We start from the raw sequence: 25,057 nt of genomic DNA, 5'->3' as shown, positions 1-25,057 counted from the left end.
GCGGGCGAGGGCGCGGCCGCGGCCCGGGGCGGGCGCTCTGGAGGCGCCGCCGGAAGGAGCCGGACTGGCAGCTGGGGGGCTCTCGCCGCTCTCCTCGGCCGGCTGCCGGGAGAAGGGGCTGCCGCCGCACCGTGCCTCCGAGCGGGCCCTTTGCCCACTCCCGGCCCTTCCGCTCTGAGCCCCCGGTCGCAGAGCGGGTCAGACCCGAGATGGCGGGGGTGGCCCCGGTAGGTGCGAGGAGCGGCGGTGGGTAGCGGAACGGAGCCCTCCTCGCTCCCCGCGGCTCGCCTGGCGGCAGCGGGTGAGCGCCGCGCTGGGACCTGTTGCGGGCTGCGATGGTTCGGCCGCGGCGTGGCTGATCGCGGTGCTTCAGCCCGTGCGCTGCTGCTCGTTTACTCCGTCCGGCCCTTCCTGCTCCCCCGTCCAGAGCCCTGAACTGAGAAACGAAGAAACTGAGACGTGTTTTCTGCGGGCTTTTGAGACGGCGGAAGGGTTAAGTCGGGCAGGCCCTTGCGCCGGGTGTGTTGGTGCTCTTTGGCTCCTTGCCCAACCTTTCCTAGGAGCCGGGGTTGCGTCAGCGAGGGCAACACCGCGGTGTTCGGCAGTTTCGCTCTGCTGCCATTCTCTGCGCACCGTGCTGGGGTCACTGAGGCATTTCCCACGACATGGTGATTTTTTCCCCCCTCTCTATGGTCTCCAGGATTTCTTCTCGTGTGTGGTAATTGTGTTCCTTTGCGGATCTTTGGCCGTTATCGTCTCATCTCCTCCAGCCAAGGTGCTGGTAGGAGCCAAATAGTTTGTAGAGGTTCTTCCTCCGTCCTGGCATTGTTGCCTCAGGCACTCTTGGGAGCACTGGACTTCACACAACCGAATGTGATGCCTGGCCCCTCATGTGTCAGTTGCCTTGGCCCTAAAATGAGTACCTAAAGCCAGTTTTGCACCCCTGCCACAGCACAGGAAGCTCTGGCACCTAAAGCCTTTGGTTCTGGGGATATTTTCCTTCCTACACGGTATCCAAATATTGCTGCAAAACAGCCCTTCTGTGCATTACACAGTGAGGCCACGGAGCTTAGAGTAAGTGGTGCTGGCTGAGTGCCACACAGCACTGCCAAAGTGCCCATGGGCTCCAGTCTCTGTGTTAAAATTTGGATCTGCTTCAGGATGCTCTGGAGCGCAAGACCATGGGGAAGGCGGGAGATCCCTACTCCAGAGAATGGATTCACAGAGCTGCCAGAGCCCTAGCTCACGTTGCAGCCATGTTGGCAAGTTTACGTGGGGTCATGTCTACTCAACCCCCATTCTTTTTATGTATAAGGAACAGGTTATTGAAGTTTGCTTGAAAGATTGAAGATCAGTGGTGTGTTGTTCCTTTCCTGACCTTGTCAGATGTTTAAAAGTTTTTGAGTGGAGACACTGAAATGTCTGGCCAATCTACAGGATAAAATTTTAAGATCTTTTTAGACACCTAAAGATGCAGGTTTCTAAACACCTTCACCAATGTGGATTCGTGCGACTGACACAGAGCTGCCTCATAAACTTTTGCTGCCCTGAAGCTTCTAGCCAAGACTTGCAGGTAAATGATTGCCCCATGTGTGTAAGCCATTAATCATCTGAATCATGCAACAAAGGGTTTTCTTATACAGCTACCACCCTAAACTCTTTGTTACCCCCCCATGCACTCTATGCCTGCATGCCCTAAAAACCTGGGAAGCTATGAATAGTGTAAGCCCACTAGAAACTGATGGTTTGCGCTCTGCTTGATATGGGGTGGCCAGTTTGTCGTCCCTTTACCTCTCTGAAGACTTCACAGTTATGGGGCACTGTTCCTCAAATCAAAGGCATCTTCATCAGGGGCTTGTGTAGTACAGGACACAGTGGTGTGTTGTCATCAGAGCTGTATTCTGTAAGGAGCTGTTCAAGAGTCCTAAAGCCCTGAGAACGATCGACCAGTTCACACATAGCACCCAAGTGTATCATCTCAGTAGCTCTCATGGCTCCCACATGCTGAGCCGTTTCAGTGGTAAGCTGTTTGGAAAGCAAAGTCTCAGTGTGTATTTGCAGTATTCCATGTGGAGGTCACTGCTCCCGGTAGTTCTTCCTTCCCTTTGATCCAGCTCTTCAGGGTAAATGCACACACCCATACCCTTGTCCTGTATGCCACTTGATAGCCAGTTAGTGTGTAGATACTGTGGAGTTTGCCTTTAACATAATAAACTGGTATAAAATCAAAAGACCAGTATGGTGATTTTTTTAAGACTTGTCAGAACAACTTCCCTTCTTGCTTCAGATATTGCGAAACTTGCTAAATGTTCTGGATTGAATCTGTAAGCTGCAGAGCTTGTCAGAAGCTTGTCCTCTCTCTAGCTGTTGGGTTTTTTTGAGGGAGTATTCTCGCTTCTGACTGTTCCTCACCTGACTTTATAGTAATTGTCAATTGTATTGTCAGGTCTACTGGTCTGATTCACAAGTGCCTGGTGCAATACTCAACTTGGTGCTCATGTAAGATAATACATCTCCATCTGTAGATGTACTTGACAGCACAGCTTGAGGACCATATGGCCATGACTCTGACTGCCCACCATTTTTTCAATATTACCCCCAAGACTCTTTCATTTCCTTTGTAAAACAGGATTATTAGAATATTGTTTTGCTCCAAATAATAAAAAAAAACAATCTGTGTTGCCCATTTCTGCTAATCTCCTGTTGAAGGAACTGAAGCCTTAGAGAGACAGCCCTGATGTTTCCTCATCCATAGCACTAAATTGTCTGAAAAATCTTTAAGAGGAGGTTAACAACTTCCCCTTATTTTGCCTAACTATACCTTGTACTTCTGAAGAAATGAACATCAGTGTTATAACAATAGTACAATCACAGTGCTGAAGTGGTATTTGCTTCTGTTTCCTGGCCAAGGCTAGTAAGTTTCTCATGTATCTTTCTAGAAAGTACGTTCAAGTGTCTTTCCCTTTCCGCATTGGTTGTGTCAGCTGGCTGACCAGTTCTGGTCAGGATATGTGCTCTCTCCTGTTGTAGCTTTGCATAGGGCTTAGCACAGTGGAGCTCCCCACCTGACTGATACCTTAGAGGGACTACAAAGCACATAAACATGAGTAACAATCCTCGTAGTTCGTTTACTTCCTGCTTCTCACATCAAAGCAGAAAGCTAAGATCATTGGGGAAAAAAGCAAACAAACCAAAATCAAGCACCACTAGAAAATTTGGTCCTGGTGTATAGATATATTTTTAGCATTATTAAATGTATAAAGTTTTCTGCTCCTGACTGAATAAAATGTGCTAGAAGAAGACCCTGGGGGTGCTGGTCACCATGAAAAAAATGTAAACGACCTCCTGCTAAGGGCTGAATTCTGGAGTACTAATGGCAGTTGGCTCATGGAAGACCCTTCTAAAATGTAAGCGCTTACTCAAAAAAAGCAGTATTTGAGTATTTGCAGCATGGTCTGCATGTGTTCACACCCCAGGAATATCAGCTTGGTGTTCTTTTCTAACCCTAAATGAATGGTAATGGAAAGACTAAAATACATCATGTGCATGTAAGTTAAAGCAAACAATACACAAAATGCAGTGGCTTTGGTGCTGGAATGGTTTCTGCTCCATTTCTTTCAGTTCTTGTCTGTTCCCTGAGAAGCTGTGTTTTTCTGGCTTTCCTTGTGAAGATACCTGTGCTCAGCCAGTCCAAGAGTTGATCTGGGAATCTTCATCTCCAATCCTTCATGGTTTGGCAGACCACAGGCTTCCAGGCTACAAAATGCAGGCTGCCAAAGAGATGGAGAGGAGTGCTGGTCACACTGGTATTTGAGCACTTCCTAAGCTAATGTATTTGTCTTCACAACATTTCTGTGAGATAGGAAATTACTACTGTCCCCCTTTTAGAGGTGAAAAACAGATGCCAGCAGAAGGTAATTGACTTAGCTAATGTTGCACAGGAGCTAGAGGCACAGCAGAGATGAGATCAGCTGCCAGCCCTGTTGCCATGTGCCAGAGGACAGGTTGACTTAGTTTTGAAAGCCCTGTCAGTACCCACAGGCTTTTACAGCCCCATGTAAAGGAAAAGCATGAGCTTTCAGAGCACAGCAGCCCACAGCAGAAAACTGTAAGCACAAGCTTTCAGATCAAGGCAACCTAGGAAGGGACAGATTTGTACTGAATTCCAAGTCAAGTGGCTGCAGAAATATCAGCCTGGCTCAGATTTGCAGAGTGACTGGGCTTTTAGACTTGGTTTTTGTTTTTCCCTAACTACTGTTGAGCAGTGATTCCTGGTATTGGATCAAAGCTCTCTGTCTGATTTCAGCCTTGCCAGATAATCTGTCTGGGGGCTGAGAACGCCCTTCCTCACTTTCACACCAGTGAAAGCAGGAGCTTCTGCAAATGCAATTTCAACCCAATCCTTTTTTTTTTCCCCCTCCTATTAATTTTTAGTCCTGCCTACTTTTATATTCAGTTTCCAGACCATGTTGAAAGCATTTTAAAAGAAGCCATGAAGCAGTTAAGAAAATACTGGAGACTATGTTCAGAACCTTAAAAAACCAATTCTCTTTTGAAAGTTCATGTTGGGTTGTAAGTATGGACAAATAATGGCTATAATATAGCTAATGTGTACAGGAGTGGGTTTTGATTAAAGCATTGAGACAGGGAGTGGCATTGTCTTTTCCTTGCAGCAGACCCATAGACCTTATTAGCAAGGTTAAACTTTTGTGATGACTAAATTTTTCCACACTCTCTTTCTGCCATAAAAATCCACCTCAAATTTTCATCTCACAGTCAAGTTGCAGGTGAAGTCATGCTGAATGTTTCACATTAAAGCAAGTATCCCAAAATACTGTTCCCCAGTGCCAGAAATTATTCTGCCCAAATGGCTTTGCTTCCTCAGAGAACTCCACCTCCCATCAATTTCTAGTATTTTATAGGAGTGCTCAGCTGGTGCTTTTCTTTGACCATATCATCAACTTCAGGTCTGACTGCAGAATGGATTCTGCCATTGGTTCTGCATTCAGGAGCATCCACTGACAGCAGCCACCTAAGATAAAAAGGTAATTCAGAGAACAGATACAGCAAAAGAAATTGAGAGAAGGATCACCCTGACCACAACTCTCCTGCAACAAATGACAGGCAAACAGGACAAATATATTGGATTGACATTTATATTCCAAAAGGAGCTGACACAATTGCTGTCTACCGAATTTTCTTTTTAACTTGAAAAATCAGACCTGAAATTTTCCTGGTATCCCATATTCTTACCTCAGTGTTTGAGAACTGTAGTCCTAAAAATGTGGTAAGAATGAAGTATTGCCCCCACATCAGATACGCTCAGCCTTTTGTGTGTGAATGGCAAGAGGGTGTCAGGAGCCCTTTGACACAGGATGGTTACCATAGCTCTGCTCCACAGCTGAGGTCTGTGAAGAAGTCAGGGAGAAGCATTTGGGTGCTCCATTCCCCTACAGTAAAGGCACAGAGGAGGGGTTTGGGTCCTGCTCAGCTGTGTCTGTGAAAGCTAGGATCTCCTAGCTGAAATATTGCAGGCGCCAGATCTGGCCTGGAGTGCGACAGGCAGCCGTGAACTTGGCAGAGTAGAATTTCACAGCTGACTTGAACTTATTCCTCTCACAGCCAGCAGTGAGCTCTCTCAGTGCACAGCTCTGCATGTGAGCTCTGGGCAGTGACCGGGCTGCAGGTCGGTGTGAACAGCATGAGAATGTCACTGTGCCAGGGAAGGTGACAGTGCTGCAAGATGTGACTGTGGTGTGACAAACTCCAGCAGTGGCAGGTACAAGAATCAGTCCTCCGCTGGTCTGCAGGACTAATCCTCACAGTGCTCACAGGGCAGGATTCACACCCAGGAAGAGGCCAGAATGAGGGATACATGATGCTTAATCTCATAAGCTTGAGCAGGACTTAAATGCTTCCCAGAATTTTGCTAGCCTATTGCAGAACACTCTTGTATTATAGAAATAAACTAAAATTATCCCCTAATGATTTTTTTTCCCCTCAATTACTTTCTTGTGCTACCCCAAAGAAAAAAAACACCAGGAACTAGCTGTCTTGACAGGTCATTTAACACTGTTTTTATAAAAATAGATTTGTATTTTATGGCTTAATATTTTAAGGCTGGTGACTGGTTAAACTTCTTTCAGCACCAGCACCTCTTGCTTTGGGCCTCAGCCTTCAAATAAGTCACTGGTTGTCATGATTTACTGGGTATACTATGGGACAAGTGCAAGATTTTGACAAGAAAAGATATTTGGGTGTTATTTGAGGAGACATGGGGAAAGTCACTTAACTCAGTGTTTATACAGAATGGCTTTCTTGTTCAGAGGTCACCTCTGTTGGAATAACAGGTGCAGGCTTCAGACATCAGCTGCAAGGGCTGTTTTGTGCATCAGGGAGGTTACAGCTTTTCCTATTAAAGACGGTTGGAATTTAAGGGAATATATTTTGTTTGAATTTAACTAACCTTTCTATCATCTAGGAGAAAGGTGCAGCCTGTTAGCATACAATTGCTTCAGTGGTGATAATACCAGTGTCATTTCTCAGCTCTGTTCCCATTAAGGTTTTCAGAGTAACGGATGTGGAAAATGTGTCCCAGCTTTGAAAATGTCTCTCTGCAAGTTTAAATAAGAGCAATAAACTGGGTGAGGAACAGGCTATAAACAGGGTAGAGACTTTGTTAAAATTTGGAAGTTAAGGATCTGCAAAAATCCTTTAAAGTGCTGCTCTGTGGAACTATGCTGTCAAAATGGGGAAGAGTTGGCTCCCAGAGTCATTCTGCAAATATTAGAACCGTGTTTGTATTTGCTGTTAAAAGCAACTTGAGATGGCATTTACCCAAAACTGAAGGGTTAGGTGAGTTCAGCACCTAATGGGCTGGCTGGGCATTCCTGACTTTTTCTTGCCTGAATCCTGGCCCCTACAGAAAGCTTCAAGGCTTCCTCCTCATCCTGCCTCTAAACCAAACTTCACCTGCCTGTTCCTGACTGCTGACCCTCATTCTAGCAGCTCTCTGGGCTTGTCTGTGTCTTTCTTTTTTTTCCAGCTCTGTTGCCTCCTGCACACACACACACACAGATACACAAATACACACACACACACACACACACATATACACACAACGCCCAAAGCACTCTCCCCTGAGCACTTGCAGAGCTGAGTGACTGCCCTGGGGCCTGGCCACCTCCTTTCCTCCAAGCTCTCCTTGCTCGGACTGCCTCCACTCCAAACTCCAAAAGAGAGTTGCTGAACTCACCCACACTTCTATTTCTCTACCCCGCATTTTTCTGTCTCCATGCCTTTTTAACAGTTTTACCATGTCACTTGCATTAGTGCTTTAAATAGGTTCTTGGCCTGGGCTCATGACTGTAGTATCTGAGCACCTTTCAGTCATGCATGAACTGATGTGACTCATGTCAGGCTTGGGTGATTTGTTCTCTCTCCCCATTCTCTCCCCATTCTCTCCCAAGAAGGAGGGCTGCACATGCTGTGCTGGAGTCTTTGTTTTGTTTCGGTAAAGTTTCAGTTTGTGAGATTTTCCTGCGAGGGAGAGGCAGGGGTTGTCACCCTCAATCTTCATTCTTTCATCTCTTCAATGTATGCTGCTGGTATGTTGAAGATTTTCACAATTTTTATATTATCTCTGCACTACATTCCTCTGATGCCAAGAATATTTGGCATTGTATTTAATGGCTAAAACTATCCTGAAGAATTCTGTGTTCTGTTTTTGTGCAAGTCAGTCTTTAACTATTAGAGGTCAATCAGAACATGCTGAGAACAAAGCAGTCCATGTATGTCCTGTCAGTTTTTACACCTTCCCCTGCATTAACCTCAACTGGTCATAGCAGGGCATGGGGCTACCTGGATGCCTGGGCTGGACTGGTCTGAACAGTTCTGTGTCCTGTTTCCCAAAAATCTTCATTGATGCTCTTCAGGGTACACCCCCAAAATCCACAAACCCAGGAAAATTATAGTATTACATAATTTTTTTCTGCTTTTCATTCCATGGGATATTAACAGGAAGGTAACTTCTAGAAGGTGGGTTTAGTTACAGTAAGAACTCCACTTTGGAAAAGATATTGAAAGAAAATAGTGTGATCATCAGATTCATATTTGGTTTAGGTGATGGACTCAGTTTTTGCTCTCCCTATCCTCCAGCCATTTCTGAGTGGAGGAGTTCAGGAGGAGAGGTGTAATGAACCAGGTGATTTTTTTAAAGTAGGTAAAGAGCCCTAAATTCTCAAACAATTCCTCTTGGTGATCATTAAGTAAAACTGCCACTCAAAATCTCACTTACATAAGATACAAAATGATCTGTAAAAATGGTTGTACAAATAAGTTCCCTTGGGCATTCCTGTGGCTCACTGTAGCATCATATTCTGTCTTAGGGATTGATTTAGAGCAATCGAAACTAGTAAAAATGAAACTGCAAAGAAGAGGAGACAAACCAGCTTCTGCTACTCTGGTTGGGTGTGGGTTTGCTTCAGGCAGCTGGGAGGAAGATGAGCCCATTCTCTTCCATGTCTTCTTGCCACCCACTGCTGCTATCCCCAGCATTAGGGACAGAGCAGAGCTGCCACTGAAATGAACTCTTCCCCATTTTCCTGACAAGGGGCATCTCCGTGTGGCCAGGAATACTCAGTATTTTAAGAGCTGACCTTCGCATGCAGCTGAATCCAGAAAAAGCTGGTGCTGCCACCAAGAGAAGTATCCATGTCATCTTATTCCCACTTGATACCACATTTTCCATTACATTAACAGAAGAGACTGCAGTATCAATCAAATAAATTTTGGAGCAAAACTAATCTGGAAAGAAAAAAAAAAAAAAGAAAAAAAAAAGGCAAGTTTTAATTATGTGTATTCCCATGCAGCCTTGCTTATGCTGGCAGCAGCACAAGGTGAAGGGCTGGGCTGAGCACTTGTGGCAAGGGGAAGGCAGGGATGCTTTCCACACCAGGACTCCTTTATGCTTTTGTTGTTGGACCACTGACACTTCCTTCTGCACCGTAAATTATAGATAAAATTATAGCCTAATCTAAAGGGTATTGCTTTGTGCCTACTTTGGTTTTAAAAGGTTTCCCTAGGTTAAAATATCTATCAGTAGTTCCATCTGCAGGACCGAAGGCTCTGCGTGCTTTGGGTGCTGTGTTCTGTGCTGGCTGTGTAGAGCAGCTATAAATTCAGGAGGCTGCTTTGCATTACCATTGGGGCACAACACAGCCCACCCTGGGGTAAATCAGGGACGTACTGCATCTTTTTATATGTTGCATCTGAGAGACAAAAGGAGAGAGAACCTCCATGCCAGAGAGCGAATCAAATCCACCCTCTGGTTTTTCCAGCTCTGAGCAGGGAGGCAGCCCCTCACGGTAGCAACAGTTGCAATCCCCCCAGCCCAACCCTGGCAACAAACACCTTCTTCTCCTCCTGTTTCCTATCTGAGTCTCTGCCCCAAATTCCCAGCAGGATGCTGAGCCTGAGGCTTCCCCTCCACAGCTGGAGGCTTTGACTTGCTGGAGGGAGGTGGAAGAGGGAGCTGCTTGAAGATAAGCATGCAGGCTATAGGGGAAAAGGGGACAGCTACAGAATTTGGGAGAGGTTGGGCTGTGGATGTGAGTTGAGGATGGAGAAAGAAATAGGAGGTGGTCACAGGGATACAGAAGTTGGCAGCTCTGCCTCCAGAAACCTCCCTCCAGGTGGTTGCATTGCACCTCCAGCCTGCTGCTCATAAATGTCCTCCACAATCCCACATCCCTCTCCAGTCTCCTACTCCAGCCCAGTGCTTCCTGAAGCCCGGCTGCCCTCTCCAAGCCACCCTTCATTCCACCTGCAATTCCGACTGCTGGCACTGCTGCCGTGCCTTCGGTGGGCTCTGGCTTCAGGCATCCTATTACATCCCTTTGCAAGCTGTTTTACTCTATTGTGGTTAAAAATGTGTATCTTAATTTCTAGTTTGAATTTGTCCAGTTTCATCTTTATTAGCTTTTATTATCCTGCTCTTATCTGCCATAGAGCTCTTTAATATTGAAAGGCTGCAGACAGCCAGAATCCTCATAGGAGTTGGGTTCTTGCTCCAGAAACTGCAGCATACGCTCCTTGTGGAAAAAAACATTTTTCCAGTCCTCCTCTTATACAAACATCCAAATGAAAGTTTATATCTGAGCATCTTTTCTTTTTTTCTTCTTTTTTTTTTTTTTTTTTGAGGGCCAGTTTTGCTGCTGAAACTTGGGTGTCTCACTGAACTTCCTCCAGGTGCAGGTATTTTAGTAGAGGTTTCCAAATTGTCAAAACTTGGCAAAGGGGTTGGAATTCAAACCTCAGCTCTGAAGACAGGATCTAGATGTCCAGGCTGGGAGTAGAAACACTGTTTTTGGGTGCGGAGCTCAGAAAATACTCCAGAGTGTGTGGGCACTGGTGTGTACATGTCCCCAAGCTGTGCCTTCCCACAGGACCCTAGCAGGTAAGGAAGGCTTTGAGAAAAGGCATACCATGAAGGTGATGTCCCTCAGAGTCTTCTTGGTGTGTTTCCTCATGTAACTCATCACTCACATCTTATTTATGCTTTCCTAGTGCATGACCAGACATACTGTGAGACTCCATATGAAAATGCTATAAAGTAAAAAAGAGTTTTTATTGCATCGGCTTAAAGACTGCATCAGTCTTTCAAATGGCATTTAGTATTGCCACTTTGACTCCATGGATACAGCTCTGTCATGCTGCCATCATAAACTTCAACTTACAGCTTTGACCACGAGGCTGCACTTGGCAGTGACAGCCCAGCCAAGGAGGACGGAATCCTTTCCCAAGCTGAAGATGCATAATCCCTCGGAAGATAATTTGTCTGCGAAAAAAACACACATTAGTGGGATTTGTTGTTTGTATAACCCAATAATGGTTTTAATTAAACAATAAATCTAAGAAGCAATTAGGCAAAAAGGAGTTGAGGCAAAATTGGTATTTTGAGAGAAAGCTGAGATATTGCACTTTAAAAATCAGACGGGCTGCATGTTCAGCAAGTATCTGCTGCAGCACCTGTGGAAGAGCCACAGTGTGGTGTTGCATAAATAGATGCCTATCAGGCGAGAAGCTCCATGGGTAGATATGTAATTATACAACTCAAAAAAAAAAAGGCGTAATATTTATACTGCAGCTTGGATTGGCTTCAATCATGTGCATAATACATTTATTTGAAAACATCCTAATTATGTGTTTACCTGACAGAAGGAGCCATTACAATCACCCTGGCACACAAACCCATTTTATAAATCTGCCTGCTTTTTCCTTTACCCAAGAGACATACACCAACTGCACATTTATGATTATTTATTTTAATCTGTGAAATATATAAATAGTAGTATTCTTAAAGGATATCATTAAAACACTCTGGATTTCTTTTTTTCTTCTTTCTATATTGCTGGGCATTTTTCTTAGAGCTTTTCTGAGGAGGGATGTTGCATTTCACAGGCAGGGAAAAAATGCATTCCTAACACTCTAGAAATAATAACAAACCCCTTGAAAGATTTAAATTAGTTTGTTCCCTGAATTAAATGTCCCATCTGCTTCCCTTCCCTCCCCAAACCTCTTCTCGCCACCCCCTGGTGCGCGTGCACATGGGTTTGTGGTTTGTTTTTTTTTCCTGGCGTTGCTTCTGAATTCCATCAAATGCACAGCTATTCCAGCCTGCTGGGGTTGTGCCTTGAAAACCAGGTTTGGAGCCTGTGCTGGGCGTTGAGTGCAGGCACTGAGCCCCCTGCTCAGGGGCTGCACCCCTGCCGGGGTGGGAACAGGTGTGCTTGTGGCTGCCGGAGTGAGAGGAGCACCGGGCTTGCCTTGTGTGTTTAGCTTAAACTAAGAGCATTGGAGCATTTTGTAGGGAGGAAAGTGAATATTAAGAATCCTAACAAGTTTTCAAACAGTCATAAGGGGGAAGGGCAGTGAGGCAGGAGCACAGCTACCTTGACAATATCTTTCTGAATAATGCTGGTTGTCTAATGTGCTCGCAAGCTAAGGAAATTCTAATTTAAGACTGACTCCATTCTATACTCACAGGGCTCTCCCTCAGTCTCTGCTTCTCTCTTCCCCACCCTCTGTCTCTTATTTCCCTATTTGTAGAGAGAATACTTCAGTCATATTACAGAATGGCCTGGCAGCCTTAACTGCACATCATCTCCCTCATTAGAGACGAAATAGAACATGTAAATATTTTCAAACATGATGTTTTGTTGAATCTTTTCTTGTAATTCATGCTGATCATTAGCTTGTATTTTAGGCATTTATAATGAAAATGAATTCATTTAAGTTTATCCATGCTTTTGGGAAATATCTCATTTTAAATTTAAGAAAAAGGGCAGTAGACATAGTTCTTGCTAGCTGCATGTCCTGCCAGTCTGATTACACAATCTGTTATAATTATGCTGAGCTCTGCAGACCTTTGGGGAGCCAAGTTATACAGTAGAATGACTGCTAATTGCTAGGGGTAAAACCTTGGCCCCACTGAAGTCAATAGCAAAATTTCTACTAATTTCATAGAGAGTATTTCTAAGACCATCTTCAGAATGATAAACATCAATATTATTTAATGTACTAACTTAAATGATAAGAAACCTAAATCTATCATTAATGTTATATGGAGGCTAATAAACTCAATTTCTTGAACACTTAAGTTACATGAAATTTAAAAATCTTTAGGTCATCATTATTGAGGAAAACAGAGTTTCTTAATTTAAACTGACCAAGATCATTCCTTCTAATACAATTTGTTATGCCTCTGCAACATTTATGATGGAAAGCTCTATGTCTGTGTGGTTTTTATGCCTGGGCAAAAAGCAAAATGGCAGGATGGATTTGCTGAAAAATTTAAAAATGCAATCTGAGCCAGGATTCATCATCCAACAGAGTTTGGTTAAAGGCAATTACAAACTCTTGAAAGGGGTGAGTGAGGTGTAAGATGGATTTCAGTGACAGCAGCTGTCTTCCCTTTGCCACAGTGGGAGGGGTGGCACTGTACTTTTGGGATACTTGGGACGTGTGGCTGGTGCCCAGTTCCCACCTCCTCAGAGAGCCACAAGGTGGGAACCTCCATCTCCAGCTCTCCCAGCATCTCCTGGCCATGCCCATCTGCCTCCATCCCACTGCTGAACTCCCTTCTGCATGGCCTCCCTGTGACTAAATTCCCCCTTCCCTAAACTAATTTACAGAGCTAACTGATGAATTTATTAAACTTCATATAAAGTTTCTAATCAGGTAGGGAGAATTTGACAGAGGAATTGAAAATCAGAGCCGTGCTCAGAAGTGGGAGAAAGCTCTCACCAGTACTGACCCATTTGCATTCTTTCTTCCAGTTCATATGTATTTCAAATTATCATGTAAGTTTGCATTGAGCAGTATTTTTTTTTGTTGCTGGAACATAATATTAAGCCAAACAAATATAAAAATCAGCATAGAAGATTTTATGTTCATAGAAGAACATGAAATCCTGACTAATCTTCATCATTTTTTTAAAAAGAGAATCAGTCAGGATGAAACTGTAAAGCTGTGCCTAAGATAATTAATTTTTAAAACCTTTTTTTGGGGGGAAGTGTATTTGGAATGAAAACAATCCTAATGGTAATATTGGTCTATTACTAGAAATGATGAAACTGTAAAAGCACAATTTTTTATAAAACATCATCCTCTGTCTTCAGAGGAAAAGATAGATCACACTGTCATGTTAAATGATGGTGGGACATAATTAACTGTCGTTGATCATGGAAGGCAATGCACAGCACCATTTTTAAACCAGTAGCTTAGATAATTTGCATTAAGGATCTTTTAGGAGCCAGTCAGGAAACTGTCTGGATGATTACCATTGGTTTTCAAGAGGTTTTAGAGCTAAGGGAAGATCAGGATCTCTTAAAAAACTAACATTGTTCGAGTATTTAGGAAAACACACAGTGGTAGGGCCTTCATTTTGACAACGAACCACAACAAAAGAATTAAATACAGTGCTCTGGTGAAGAATTAAAACTGGCAAATATAACTCACCACCACTGAATTTATGTAAAATATCAAGCTAATTTGATATACATTTGAATAGTTGACAAATTCCATTTTAAAAAGCAATAGTCTATTAATACCATCTACAGCTAGACTTCTAATTGCCTAATACCAAACATTCTCCTTAATAAATTAGAAACATGCAAGCAAACATGCTAAAGATTAAATGAGTCTGAGGGTGGCTCCTCAGCAGTTCTGGCACATGTTTGGCACTGTAATGGCAAATGAGGAATGCTCACAGGAGATGTGACTAAAGAGCCCAAAGCAATCATTTTCTGCCCTTGCACATTTTGAACGTTTTAGCAGTGAAGAAAACAGAAAATATAAATTGTTAATTATTAGTTTCTTGATGGCACAAAAATTGTGAAGTATTGAAATGCAGAAAGCCATGATAGAAGATGAAAGAAGACAGTCTGCACCAAAGGCTTATCTTGGCAACATGCCTTCTTCACAGTATGCCCTAAAATAGTATTTTCATTCTCCACCAAAGGCTAAGAATATACCAGAAACCATAAGCTTACACTTAATACTTCTTATAATATGTATGCAGAACATTATAGAGTTTATAGAAACCTAAGAACATGAATCCAGCCACTCAGGTCAGGGAGGAACTATCTAGAGTTGTAACACACATTGTCACTTTCCGGTTTCTAAAAGAAAATTTGCAACCACAGGACTGAGTTTTATAGCCACAAATGTGCCTATCCTTCATGAATTTGTCTAATCCCATTCTGAACCCATTTATACTCTGCAATATCTCGTGACAATGAATTCCACAAATTTTTCTATATATATCTTGTGTGGAAAAGTGCTTCCTTTTGTTGGTTTTACACCTGTGACCCATTTCAGCTGGGAGCTTGCCAGTTCCTGTGTAGTGAGAAAGAATGAGTAGTTCATTTTGGATCACTTTCTCCACACCATTTTTGATTTTACATAGGAGACTCCTATGGCATCTCCTCAGCTCTGTCTTTTACAGGGTGCATGATCCTTATTGTTCCTTGCACAGGCATTGTTCCATGACTTCCTGCCCTCAGAGGCCTCAAGAAAGTTATGGGGAGTCAAACCAAGTTTGTGGAGACCAAGCAGGGGACAACAGCATTATGTATCTTCCTGGTCTATTCTCCCTCATCCCACCATTCACAACTCAGGTGTTCCTCATGCAGAAAAGATAAGCATTATTCTGCTCAGTTGATTCTTGAATGCTGTGACCCTTCATCATGCTCAGCATCCTCTGGCAGTAAAGTTCCTCACCTCATTTGCTTCTCCTCAGAAGGGGCATCTCCTCTGCTTGGTTTTGAACCTCCATCTGGTTGTCTGGCTGGTGCCTCAACCTCTGGTATTGAAAAAGTCATTGGAGGGTAAATTCCAATCCATCTTTTCTGGCCTGTAAAGGACCTTATAAACATTCAGCACGGTTTGTGTCAGTTCAGGTCAGGAGTCCTCATCTGTTCAGCCATTCCTGTACCCCTGTGTACTTGGGGTTCTGAACTACCCTTGGTACTCCAATCCCATCTTTTCCAGCTCTGCTCTCTGCTTTTCCCAGCGTGGAGCCAGAGCTGCACCTAGCATCTGCAGCGCTGCTGACCTGCTGCTGTTTAGTGGTTTGGTCTGTATTCCTTTCTCACTTATTCTATTGCTTTTCTGATCTCTGCTGAACACTGCGATGACATTTCCAGGCATCTCTCTGTGATAACCTCAAAATCTTTTCTCTGTGTGGTAACAGCCAACTCGCAGACCAACACATGTACTTGAAATTAGATTTGTATATTCTCATTACAGCGCTTTGCAGATATCTACATTGGTTTTAGTGACATTTTATTGTCCAGTCATTTTGAATTGTAAGATCCTTCTAATCTCTTCCTGGTAAATTCTTGTCCTTTAACCTGGAATAACTACTGTCAACAAATTTTTTTCAGTGTTCAACCTTTCTTTTCCAAATGTCTGGTGACTCTGCTGATAGCACAGGCTTTCGTACATCTCCCATGATCTTGAAGTAGGGAGGGAAAGAAGAAGAAGAAGAAAAAGAAAGAAAAAAAAGGAATTGGTTCTGGTTGCAGTATTCAAAGCATGGCTGTAAGGTGGATTTGTCTGCAAGGTAGACTTAGAGAATGGCTAGTGATGACTTAGTGATTTCCTCTGCTTTGCTCTCTAAATAATCAATAATCTCACATTTACTTTTTAGACTGGTACTGAGTGGTGAGGTATTGTTTTCATGGAGCTGTCTGCAGTGACTCCACAGTCCCTTTCATAGTACAAACAGCTCATTCAGGGCTCATGATTTTATATGTTAAGGTTGCTTTTTCCCTGGGTGTAATTTTGCAGCTACAAACACTGAATTTAATGTTTAAACTCACTCAATATTATGAGATCACTCTCCCCTTTTTGCGATCAGCTTTGGTTGTGTTTAGCTTCATTTCAGTAACCTGAATAATCTTGTATCATCTTCAGACTGTGTCACCTCACTACTCACCCTCAGCTTCCTTCGAAGACGCCTCGAGAAGCCTGTGTGCCCGTGACAAAGTGAGGGAACCCAGCAAATGCTGTTTGCCAGCCTGCCAGGGGTAAGTGGGTGGTGAAGGAGGAAAGAGAGTGCTCGTGCTGCCAGTTTCCTGCTTTGGGAAAGAAGGTCCCTCCAACTGGCATGAGCTGCAGTGCTGCCTGCCAGGAGAGGTGGCTGCTATGCCACAGCTACTCTTCCAGGCATCACAGGTGATGAACAGCAAAGAAACATTTACTGAGCCAGCCAGAACGCAGTGTGGAACACAGGAGCAGGCAAACAGTATCTGTTTCAGTATAGGCAATTACTTACCTAAAAGCAAAGAAGGATGCCTACGTGTAAGGGATGAGGACTTTGGAAGAGGTGACTCTGAGAAGGACTGATGGGTCTTGGCGGGGAATCATTTGCAGATGAGGTGCCAGTGTGGTTTGGGGCCAAAAGAGCAGAGGAAACTCGGGTATGTAGAAATAGAGCGAGCAAGTGCTGGCCAGGAGTTCCCATTGTCTCTGTGCTTGGCCGTAGTGTGGCCTCTTTATTGCTATATATAATAATATCTACATAGCTTAATTATATAAAGCTTAAATTATTAATACATATGACATAAAACTTTATTCTTTTCCTTGATATCATTATTCCTTTTGGTCAAATTTCATAGCCCCTGGGTGATGTGCTCAACTAAATCTCAGCTACTGTCATACCTTAAAAGCTAATTGAGACTGGTGGAACAGGGGAAGTGGGACCCCAGTGGGGTGAATGATGAGCAACAGTAAACTAGGGCCTGCAGATTACACTGAGCTTCCAGCAGGTTGCCACAGGCTTAGTACTTAGGGAAAGTATTAATTAACTTCTCTAGTAATGATCTGCAATGGAGTGTTAATAGCACACAGTGCACATGCAGATCATCCCAAAGCTGGGAGTGTTGTACACACCAGTGAAAAACATAAATAATACAAAAGGATTATGAACCTCTGCAGTACAGACAGGAGCTACCACAACAATGCATACCTAGGAAAGACAGGGGTGAGTTGTTCACACCATGGGGAAATGGGGTCCTGTGTTAGATCCATCCCTGCTCAATGTTTCAAAGCTGAATAGAATCTGCCTGGTCAAAGGTAAACCTTTGCAGGCACACTGTTCCTGTTGATGGGCTCTGAGCCTTGCAAGGAGGTGTGTGTTGGGCACCTGGATATCTTGGGGGTTTTCCTTGGCTCCTTTCTGCATATTTGAGTACCAACATTTAAAAACCCACTTTATGAACCTGCTGTGTTGGTACAGTATCACTTTTCAGGGTCACTGCCAAAGCAGCACAAACTGCTAAGTTATGAATCTGTGAAGTCTGTGGAGCCCAACATGGGTGTCTGTTTGGTTTGGATGATGGAAGGATATAAACATGAATTCTGGGCTGAAACAAATGGAAAAAAAAAAGATAACAACATGGTGATATAACTACAACGAAGGACACCCAATACCAGTGGTGGAAAGGAAGGTATGCCTTTGGGAGCACCTTGCAGGGAATCGTGTCCACAGGGGAAGAGTTGAGTTGGTCACCAAAGAGCTTTAAATTGGGCCTGTGCTGGCAAGCTCTTGTCAGCACCTGCACAGATGTCCCCTGGGGCCAGCCTAGAGTTGTCTCAGGCTCCAACCAAAACTCCTCCAAGGGGTGGTTTTGCAGATGTTACTTTCTGAAATGCCTCTTAACCACTGTGTGGCAGCACTGGATACCGGATTTCTCCTCACCTACCTCCGAGCCAGAGTAAACCCTGGATTTATGGAAGCGGTCATAGCACTGAACCCTCCAGGCAGCTGCTCTGACAGTCATGGGGATGGACGGCAATGCTCGCAGGTCTTGCTGGAGCCTCTGTCCTGCCTTCTGCCCCAGATGGAGTGGGAAGGTACCCTGTGAGCTCAGCACCCACCCTGGCAGCTCCTCGAGGAGTGGCTGCTCTGCAAATGAGACACTGACCCAAGTGGCATGTCCCATGGGACCCTGGAGCCCTGTGCCATCACTGCCCCGGCATGGGACAAGAGAGATCCCCCTCCAGGGCCTCCAGTGGAGCTTCTTTCTGCAGCAAACACACAAACCCTCCAACTCACACTGTCTATGCTCAGGCAGGTATTATTTTGTTGGTGAGCCAGAGCTCCAAACTTCTTTCTCACTTTTATCTGCCAGCCTTTACCAGTGGGTGAGGAGCAGGCACGTGGGCTGCTCCTCGCCATCATCCTGCTGCTGCATCACTCCAGCCTTGTGTGCCATGGGGAGCTGAATGCCCTGCCTGGGAATGCTCACTGCTGAGAAAGTCTTACATCCAGCCTCGGCTTCTCCTTTTTAACTTCAGGCTCCTTGTCCTACCATCTTCCGAGACTCTGAACTAATTCCCTTCCTTCATTTATATTGTTACCTTGAAGGTATTTATAGATCAAGACTGCATCCCCTCTGACTCTTCACACTGCTAATTTATAAAACCTTGGTTCCTTCAGTCTTTCATAATCACACACCTTAATCTGGGCATCATTCCTATTACTTGTTTCTCAAAGTGGAGGGACATTTTTTATATTTTAAACTTGGAACGACCTGCATTCAGGCAAGTGGACATGCACTATGACAGGCTGCCCACCCCTTGGCCACTTGGGTTCTTCTCCCCATGGGGAGGCAGGCAAGAAGAGCCCAGTGAAGAGGCATCCACCCCCAGGTGTGGTGCACAAATGTGCACCCAAATGTGGCTGGCATAAAGGATTGGGGTGAGGGACCACACTGGCAGTGCTGTGTCACTGGAGCAGGCACTGGCATGGCAGGTACCATACAGCACCCTTCCCAGCCCTCCATCCTGACCTGGCATCAGCCCTGTTCAGGGCTGTTAAACTGCAGGATCATACAGTGTTAGCCTGGCTCTCATCCATTAGCCTTGATCTCTCTGGTTTCCTGAGCCATTGCTTGTACTGGGTTTGCATGGCAAGGTTTGGGTAGTGGGGGGCTACAGGAGTGACTTCTGTGAGAAGGTCCTGGACACTTCCTCCACATGTGGCAGAGCCAAGATGGACCTGCCACTGACCAAGGCTGAGCTCATCAGAGACAATGGTAGCGCCTCTGGGATAACAAACTTAAGAGGGAAAAAACCATGGCAGCTACAGCCAGAAGGAGGAAGGAGAGCATGTGAGAGAAACTGCTGTGCAGACACCAAGGCCAGTGAAGAAGCAGGGGATGAGGTGCTCCAGTGCCAGAACAGAGACTCACTCCCCTGCAGCCCTGGTGCTACCCATGGTGAAGCAGCTGTGCCCCTGCAGCCTTTGGAGTCCACAATGGAGCAGAGATCCTCCTGCAACCCATGGATGACCCAACGCCAGAGCAGGGGGATGTCTGAAGGAGGCTGTGACCCCATGGGAATCCTGAGCTGGAGAAGGTCCTCCTGGCAGGACCTGTGGATCTGTAAGAGGGAGCCCACCCTGGAGCAGCTTTGCTGACAGGACTTGCAAGCCCATGGGAATCCACACTCAGAGGAGGGAAGAGTGTGAGGATCTCCTCTCTGCACAGGAAGGAGGAGCAGAGACAACGTGATGAATTGACCACAGCCCCCATTACTTGTCCCCCTGTGCCACTGCAGGGGAGGAGGAAGAGGAAATCAGCAGTAAAGTTAAGCCTGGGAGGCAGGAATGGGTGGAGGGAAAGTGTTTTAAGATTTAGCTGTATTCTCATTATTCAATTCTGATTTAATTGTTAGCAAATTAAGCTAATTTCCCCAAGTCAAGCCTGTTTCTGATGAGACTGTAGCTGGTGAGTGATCTCTCCCTGTCATTACCTCAACCAATAAGGCTTTTGTTCTATTTTATCTCCCTTGTCCAGCTGAGGAGGGGAGTGATGGAGCAAGTTTTTTGGGCTCCTAGTGTCCAGCCAGGGTCACTCCATCACATTCCTCTTTCTATGAGGTTCCAGATTGCTGTGTGCTAGTGCTAGATCTTGCCTTGTTGCATCCAGCCCTTGGATGTAATGTTCCCAGACAGATTTGGATCCATCCCAGGCTGTACTGGGTGCCCACTGGTGATGCTGATATAAATGGTGCTACCTCATTCTCTGTTTAATGAGACTTTAAAATGCAAGCGCCTGTCCTGTCTCCGGTGGTAACGTCACTAAAATTGTTCCCAATTTTGAAGTCTCATTTTTATGGTTATCTGAGTCTATGACTCACCAACCAATTTCTAGCCCACACCAAATTCTTTACTGAGTTTTCATTCAGTCTTTAAGAAAACTCAGTTACAGCAACTCTGAGAGGACTGGCCACAGAGGGAAAGGAGGAGCAGGCTGCTAATGAGGGCAATCAGTTCAGATGGAGGAGGAAATTAGTTGTAAGACACAGGGAAGGACGGGCTTGGAGGCAGTCCCACCTCTGGATGTCCCCTGAGTTGAAGGGAGCTGTGGCTGTGTCCCGGGCAGTAACTGACTGCAAAGCAGCCTCGGTTACTGCAGAACTCCCAAAACCACGAGCTGCTGGAGGGCTCGAGGTGCATCCCACATCACCTTCCTCATTACCACAGTTAAGTGCACTCGGCTGGAGAGCTTTGTGATTCATCCGTAGTGTGAGCTGTGTGCTGGGGGGAGCTGGGTGAAGGGCAGATTCCCCAGCCTCAAGAAACTTCATACCACTCTCATACCAGCTCTCTCACATCTTAGTCCTTTCCCAAAATGTGAAAGAGCTGGGGAGGAAAGCAAAACATCTGCTTCCTGGTGAGGGAGAGATGTGTGGCTGCTCAGCAGGTTATCTGAGAATAGAGGTTATTGAAATTCTTATTTTACAGGGACTGCACTTAAAAAGACTGTTGGTTATGTGAGATGCTGGACTTTGAAAATAAGATATAGAGTTAGCTTTCCCTCCCCACTGACATTCAGTTCCCTTCGGATTTTGGAAAAAATGTCTCCATGTGCAAAAGCAAAGGCAGAGTGCAAACATTCCCCTCCTGCCACAGGGGAAGGACTGAAATAAGGAAGGCTGTGTACACAGGCAAGGGGTGAGCCCTGCAGGCAGGCTGCCCCACCTCCAAGCTCCCAGCTGTGCTGTGGAGCCCTGGGCAGAGGCTATAGGTTAGGTAAAGCAGTAACAAGGAGAAGCAGGAAAGAAGATGGAGGGATGAAACCCAGTTTGAAGCTCTCCTACCAGGGAGCTGCAGGCAAAAGGGCAACAGATTCTGGTCCTGTCTTCTCAATGTTTTTTTGTAATGGGATGCACATTGTTCTCTCCCAGGGCCCAGATAATCCCTCTGATGAAGGGAAGATTATTTTTCAAGATTGTCTTCAGAGATTCCTTTTAAAATTCTCAGGTGCACTGTGTCTGGACCTGCAGATTTACAATATGTAGGTTGAGTTTTGTCAGATACTCTTTTACCATCTCTATGTTTATCCTCTGCTCTTGGCCTCTCCAGCTGCTCTATCATAAATTCTCTGCTTCCTGAAGAAGAATCCCCAATTTCTTCATTACCATTACTGAAGGTAGGTGAACACGGTTTTCTCCACCCCAAACCACTCTGGAGTCAGCCCAACTCGGCCTTCAGTTGCTGAAAGACTCGGATTTATTCCCTAATTCCCCTTTCCTTCTGTTCTTGTTTTTGAATTGAAAACATTAATATACAAACACCACAGTGTGACTAGAGTGAAGCTGTCCACATGGAGAGTGTTTAAAATGCACAGTTCAGACATATGCTGCTACAGGTATACATTGTTTTGGCACTTGCTTACCTTCACATGGACCTGGTGTGTTCATGCATTTGATAGATTAAATGAGTAGGTCACAGCTCTGCCCTCATATATGGGCTGTGTTCTTATTTCTTGTTTCCTAACCATCGTCTGTAATTTTGTTACTGTTTTCTACGCTTTCCTAGCTGCGCATTTCTTGTCTGACATTTTATACCTGTGGATTATCTTTGAATTGCTCCTCTCACCACCCTGCCACTCACACTGCAATTCTCCCTTGCAGAACTGCTCACTGCAATTCTCCCTGCTCCTGGCTGTCGTTGCCCATGGGTGGCAGAACCATCCGTCAGCCACTTACAACCACACAGAGACAGGACAAAGGCCCTGGCACCAGCCCCCGAGCTCTGTCTAGTGAGTGGACTGATGAAAGAGCAGCAGCATCTCTAGGGATGGCCTGGGAACTGGGTAAGTCATTGCTGAGCACCCGTGCTACCCCTCTGCCTTTGGGAGGTGTGGGGTTCACCATCTCCATTTGCTCCCACTCATCAGCAACGTGATGGTGAAAACCCTGGATGGCTTCAATCTGCTACAGACCAAAGGGACTGCAGGACATGAGGAAAGAATATTCAACCTGCAGCTTCATGGTAGTGGCCATTTCCTTTTGATCACCACGGGCATGATCCTGCAAGATGCTGAGCATTGGAACATGAATGCAGCAGGGCATCTGCCACATCCACACTTCCAATTTATGTGTCTCAGGACTCCTGAGCTGCTGAAGACACTTGCTGGTTGTGTTTTGCTCAGTGCTTAGCACCTCATGAGGCTGAGCACTTCAAGTGAACCCCCATGTGTGACATGCTTCCCAAATTTAGATGCTAACAACAGCAGTAGTATATTGGTGTGGTTATAGTGACTGAAGGGAAAAGACCAGTCTGGGCATCCCACACTCCCACAGGGTGGAGCAAGGCTCTTCCCCCAGGACCCTTGGCTGCCCCTCTCAGATTTAAGCAGTTGCAGGTTTTTCCAAAGCAGGAATAGTCTGCAGCCTATTCTAATCCTTTCTGCTGTGCTGGAGCTGGCAGGACAAAGCTCCACAAAGCCTTCTCCGTCTGTTCCAGACCCTGGTGGGTTTGTGTTTAGCCAGGCTCAAGTGTTCACATGCTGGGGAGCACAGCTTTCGGGGGGCCAGGAGCCTGCTGCCCTCCTCCAGTGGGAAATGTAGTGCGTGCCCCTCCTGCTAGGCAGGCACAGGGAGAGCTCCCAGAGGCTCCAGCGGTGCCCCTGCCGTGCCAGCTCCTGCCTGGCATCCCAAGGCAAGCTCAGAAGGTTCGTGGAGCCCTGCCTCTGCCCTGGGCAGGCAGCAAAGGGCAGGCAGGACCCTCTCAGGGAAAGGCTCTCCATCACCACGGCCTGAGCCTTTCCAGCGCTCGCTTCCCTGCCTGCCCAATGCCAGGCAATTTCAGGCTGCAGCACTTCTCTCCTGAGGAAATACTGGCCATAGATTTAGGAATGGATATTGCCAAATAGTATATTGTTTTCATAAATCTCTGTAGATCCGCTTTATATCCTAGGGGCTAGACATTCTAATTATTGCTTCTATTTTATCTAAATTGGCAACAAAGCCATCATAGCTCAGCTCAGAGACAGTGCAGGTAATTCTGCTAGACCAAATTCTGACCTTTTAAAGTTCATTCTGAAGTGTCTTCTCCGCTCTCTCCGGTTCTTGCCTGGCTCTTCGGTTCTGCTTTTTTAGAACCATCACCCAATTTAAAATAGCAATCACCATAGCTTCAATACATTGTACCTTAAAGATGTAGGCAATTACTGTGTGAAATATCTCAGAAGCAGGACTAATATCAAAGGGCATTCTCATACCCTTACAACATCCAAATAGCATATTAAAGATCTTGTTGAAGTTAGATTTAAGCTTGTCTCTTCACAGTTTATTTGCTGAAGCAAATGCCCTTCATTTCACAGTGATTTTTTCCCCTTTTGCTGGGAACCTGCCTGTCACATAGTGGTTTCACAGAGCAGTGTTCATGTGTTGCAGCTGCATTTAAATAATGTAAACCAAAGCATCTCCCTCCTTAAGCTGCCTTGGCAGTGACAGATACAGAATTAGCTCCATCTGAAATTTTTTCTTCTTTCAACAGCTCCCAGATTTTCTATATGATGTTGCATTTTTGCTTTATCTTTTAAGAGTGGGGAGTTTCTTGGTTTTTTCTTTTTGGTTTGGAGAGATCATCGAAGTAACTGACCTTTGGAGTTCAATGTGGTGTTCTCTTTCCAGACAGCCTCAGTCCAACCAGATATCTGAGAATCCTCCCGGGCTAAACCTATTATAGCAAATGTTTCTCCTTCCTTGCAGATGATTTTTTTAATGTAAATGACATTCTGTGCACCAGCTTTTAAACTAAAGTGGGACTCGACTGTCACAAAGAGTGTGGAGTGTCACAGGGTGAATATCTCCCTATATGTCATCCTGTGGCATTTACAATAAAAATATTTCTAAGTTCATAATCAGGAGAGGTTCTCAAGTGGTGCCTCTGGATAGAATTGTTGGAAATTCATTATCTGGTGCTTGTTTAAAGACAAACAGTGTTGTGTGTTATTGTTCTTTTTTATATTCTAAATGCAAAGCAGTCTTTGTTACAGGCTCTTGGTTAATTCCCATTACTGCAGCACCCTGTACTGCTTTCAAACAGTGATTTCCAAAGTGGCTTGTGCCATTGCCCAGTCCCAAGGGAGGTGCCTGCTGCCTCCCCTTCAGGAGGCTCTCAGCCCATCACCCACTGCCCTCACCTGTGCCTCAGGGCAGGGCTGGCTCAGCACAGCATTGCCCAGGGCTCCAG

The 25,057-nt window shown here is 45.1% G+C and overlaps 1 long non-coding RNA gene across 2 annotated transcripts; it reads left to right on the top strand.

Annotated features, from left to right (window-relative positions):
• Window positions 1-67: 67 nt before the first annotated feature.
• On the top strand, window positions 68-23,408 carry LOC135305203 (uncharacterized). Of its 2 annotated transcripts, XR_010366464.1 has the most exons (4): window positions 68-1,573; window positions 16,480-16,592; window positions 22,489-22,670; window positions 22,755-23,408. It is a non-coding gene; the product is annotated as an uncharacterized LOC135305203 (long non-coding RNA). The 2 variants fall into 2 exon arrangements; XR_010366465.1 differs by lacking the exons at window positions 68-1,573; window positions 16,480-16,592 and adding an exon at window positions 21,511-22,004.
• The last annotated feature ends 1,649 nt before the right edge of the window (window positions 23,409-25,057 follow it).

This window comes from Passer domesticus, chromosome 7 (genome assembly GCF_036417665.1).
Source record: "Passer domesticus isolate bPasDom1 chromosome 7, bPasDom1.hap1, whole genome shotgun sequence".
NCBI classification, from domain to species: domain Eukaryota; kingdom Metazoa; phylum Chordata; class Aves; order Passeriformes; family Passeridae; genus Passer; species Passer domesticus.
This window is presented reverse-complemented; position numbering and strand designations above follow the sequence as displayed.